Genomic DNA, 3,755 nt, shown 5'->3' with positions numbered 1-3,755 from the left:
TCGGGCGAGCGGCGCGCCGGCCCCTCCCGGCGCTCGCCTGCAGGGGGCGCCGCACTTTGGCGCCCTCGGGTTGGGAGGGAGCAGCAGCGAGGCCCGCCGCTGGGTTTCCCCAGCCACCTCGCCGAAAGGGTCGGGCGGAGTCCTGAGGCCAGGGCTCGCCCGCCGCCGGACCGGGTCAGGGTTTGCACGCTGACCACTAACGGGAGGCGGCGGGAGGAGGCCTCGGGCTGGCAGGGACAGTTTGCCACCTGGCTTTGACTTAATCCTTTCTCTGGGCTCTGGAGGGGGAGCCTTTCTTCTCTCCGCACACGGCCGTCGCAAAGTTTCCTACCACTCGGGGACGAAGGCGGATCGAGTTCGAGCCTTGCTTCTTCGTCCGGACGACCCGAAAGTGCCAAAAGTCTGGCCGGCGAGCTGCGCCCTCGACTTCCCCAGCAGTCAACCTCTAACGCTTGCCCCTTTCTCGGCCGAGCACGGATCCGGCGGGTCCTGGGATGGGGCCATCGGGAGACCCGGGGATCTGCCGCCGGCGCCGCGCCCTCCCCTGCCCAGCTCCCGGGGCGCGCCAGCCTTCCCCCCACCCCCGGGAACTTGCCCACTCAGCTGTGTCACTGGAGGCAGAGAGTGGGGGCCCGGCTCCCAAAGGAACAGAGTTCGAGTCCTCACTGGCCACCGAGGGGGGCTTGATCTTCCCAAGGACTCTGCACATACCCCAGGGGGGCGCCCAGGGCCAAAAGTGACTTTGGAGTAGACCTGACTTTGTGAAACCTTGAACCCTGGGGTGTCCACGTCCCTTTCTCATTGAAGAAGTTCAGCCGAGCTGTGGGTTGTGACTGTCCCCCTTCCCGGGCAGGACCCAGCAGCCAAGCAAACGCCAGGGATGTGGGGATTTTTTTTTTTAAGACCCACATCTTATAAATGTGAGATTTTTATCAGGCAGTACAGATTACTTAAAGCGCACCATTTCTCCGCGATCCAATTTTATTAGGATTTACTCTCATTTGTGCTCCACTTCTCTGGGGAAATAATGCTTTGATTAATGTAATCCTGGCCCGGGATCCGCCACATGCCCCTCGCCCCTCTCCCAAGAGAAAGGGCCTGTTTGACAAACAATAACAGAGCAGTAACTCTTACAATCTGCCCACACCTTTGGGGGTGGCTGGGGAGAGGGTGACACACGTTCAAACGCCGTTTGCTAAATGTAATGGCGAGAGGAAGGAGCTGGCTCTGCAAGGAGCGAACTTTCCACACTTAACGCCCTGGGCTCTGAGGATGGGGAGCTTTTGGGGAGGGACTTCGGATGGGGTGCGCGCGTGGGTGCCTGTGCGCGCCTGCCCTCTGATTGCTCCCAGTGTCTGCCTCTTTGTCCCCTGCCACAGGCCTCCGCCGCAGGGATCTGCGCGCTCTCCGTGGACAGCACCCGGACCCAGGGCGCGTCCACAGCGCCCACCCGCGGCCCCAGAGCACCTCGAGAGCCAATCTTAGGAGCTAGCCAGGCACCGATCCGTGGTACCCTGCTGCTGCCAAAACCTTGGCTGGAAACCTAGAACGTGGGACCAAATTAAATGGTTTTCCTCCTGCATACCTGCATACGCCTATCCATCCGTGCATACAGGCATGCAATACAAATCTTCCGACGCAGGCAAGGAGACCGGCACCTCGCCCTTGCTGCGGGTTGAGAACGCGCGCCCCCCTTCCGGCTCTCCCTCCTCCCGCGCAGCCCTGGCCCCCTCCCGAAGGGAGAACAACAGCTCAATTACGAAAAGGAGCGGAGGGAAGGAATCCCAGGCTCGGAGGCGCCCGCTGAAGCTCCTCCGGTCCCCTTCCCTAACGCCTGGTCCCCACCCCCACCGTCCCCAACTCGGGGAGGGCGGGGACGCGGCGATGCGGAGGGGTCCTGCCCTGCTCCTCCAGAACAAAGCCCACCGCGGGAGCCCGCGGCCGCGCACCGAGCCGGTGACAAAGGCGGGCGGGCGGCGCCGAGCTCCAAGTCTGCGCTCCTACGGCGGAGCGGGAAGGAGGCCTGGAAGGTGGGGAGCGACTTGCACCCTGTTTTTCCTGGGCTGCGCCCTCTTGCTCCTGTGTACCCAGTGACCTGTTAGGGTGACTCAGCGTTCACCTCTTCGCTGTCTGGCACCCCTCCCTCCCTCTTTCTTGTCCCCTTCCGTCCCCAATCTCCCTGCTTTTTCCTCCACCTTACTCCTTTTATCTTTCTTCTTCTTCTCCCTTTGCCTTTTTTTAAGTCTCTTTCCATTATTTTTTCCTATTGAAAAGCAGTGCTAATTTGACTTCTGGAGGCCGCTGTGGGCGTTCAGACAACAGTTTGAAAGACCTTACAGGGCAGTGCTTAGGGAGAGTAAGAGTAATGGCATCCTTTTAATTTTATTGCACAAACTTTGATCTAAATAAAATAAGATCTAGTCTAAGGAAGCGGAGCTTGGCCCTGGGACCCCCACAAGTTACCACCTATTTGGGAGAAGTCGCTTCTGACCGCCACAAATTGGGGGTGGGAGTGGGGGGTTGGTGAGATCTTGCTGCTGTGGAATGGATGGAGACCTTGAGCATTGGTGTCCCCCAAGGCCAACGTCATTTCTAGGGGAAGTTTAAGTCTGACTTTATAACTCGGGCAAGGAATTGCCTGCCAGAGCCCTACAATGAAATCGTAGTGTTTTCGAACTTAAGATACTCCAATAGGCAGTGTTTTTCCAAGTGAAGTTTTACTTGTCTGTTTTTGAGATGTGAATTAAAAATAAAGGGCATCCCCTCGGTTATTTGGACAATACATGCCGTGACTTACAGGGATTTTTGCACCCTGATATAATACTAAATTAAGATTTGAGGGCTGTCAAGCATCACTGTAAGCTTGGGATCCTCCCCCTTGGGCTTTATTGAGTAACCAGGCTCCCTACAGAAAATTGAAGAGGAGGGGAGCCTTCAAAGCAATAGAAGATACATAACTTTTAACTTGGGACTAACAAACTCCAGTTACATAAAGTGACAGTGAGCAAGGTCACTCACATCTACTATCAAAGTCTCTACTAGGTATTTTAGCGCTGAAATTATATTGCTGCAAACCACGTAGTAGTTGAAGTATCAAATATCAATAAACATTGGTAATCTGTTTTAAAGGTGAACAAAATAGCCACGCTCTCTTGAAGACCCCCTGTGGCTGACGGGTGCAGGGTGGGCCTACGGAGGAAGCCAGGCATGAAGTGGGAATTTCCACATTCACATAAGAGACACCACATCAGCACGATTTGAGAGAAATATCCAAAAGGGCAGCCTACAGCCTGATAAGGTGAAATCTGCACCCAGCTCCTCAGACAATAGCGAAGTTCAAATGCCAAAAAGAAATCTAATCATAAAAAACAGAGATACCAAAGGGCAAGAATTGTTTCCTAATGCGCCACAGTGACTCTCACCGATAACAAAACCACCCAGTTCCAAGCCAGAAAGGAGATATTTATCATGTACAGGGGACATTTTGGAGAAGGGAGCTCAGTGCTATTTGAACCACAAGCTCAAAAAATCCAACCACCCCTCTGGCAAAGCTGAGTTAATATTTCTGGGTTTTGTTTTTAAAAACACAGACACAAATACAGGCGCACTTCTGTGTGTGTGCGCACGCGCGCACCCTCTCTCTCACACACACCCAAGTTGACCTTGGAATCTTTTTCTAGCTAGGACACATCCACATGTTTTGGTTAATAAATCATCATCATCACTCTGGTCAATCATCTGGGTTCTATTTTACC

The 3,755-nt window shown here is 54.6% G+C and overlaps 1 long non-coding RNA gene across 1 annotated transcript in view; it reads left to right on the top strand.

Moving 5' to 3' along the window:
• The window catches only part of LOC115289707, a 1,940-nt gene extending 350 nt beyond the window's left edge, over positions 1-1,590 (top strand). The window contains exon 2 of the long non-coding RNA XR_003907771.1: positions 285-1,590. This is a non-coding gene — a long non-coding RNA (uncharacterized LOC115289707). The remainder of the gene's footprint in view (positions 1-284) is intronic.
• The last annotated feature ends 2,165 nt before the right edge of the window (positions 1,591-3,755 follow it).

This window comes from Suricata suricatta, chromosome 4 (genome assembly GCF_006229205.1).
Source record: "Suricata suricatta isolate VVHF042 chromosome 4, meerkat_22Aug2017_6uvM2_HiC, whole genome shotgun sequence".
In the NCBI taxonomy this organism is placed as follows: Eukaryota; Metazoa; Chordata; class Mammalia; order Carnivora; family Herpestidae; genus Suricata; species Suricata suricatta.
This window is presented reverse-complemented; position numbering and strand designations above follow the sequence as displayed.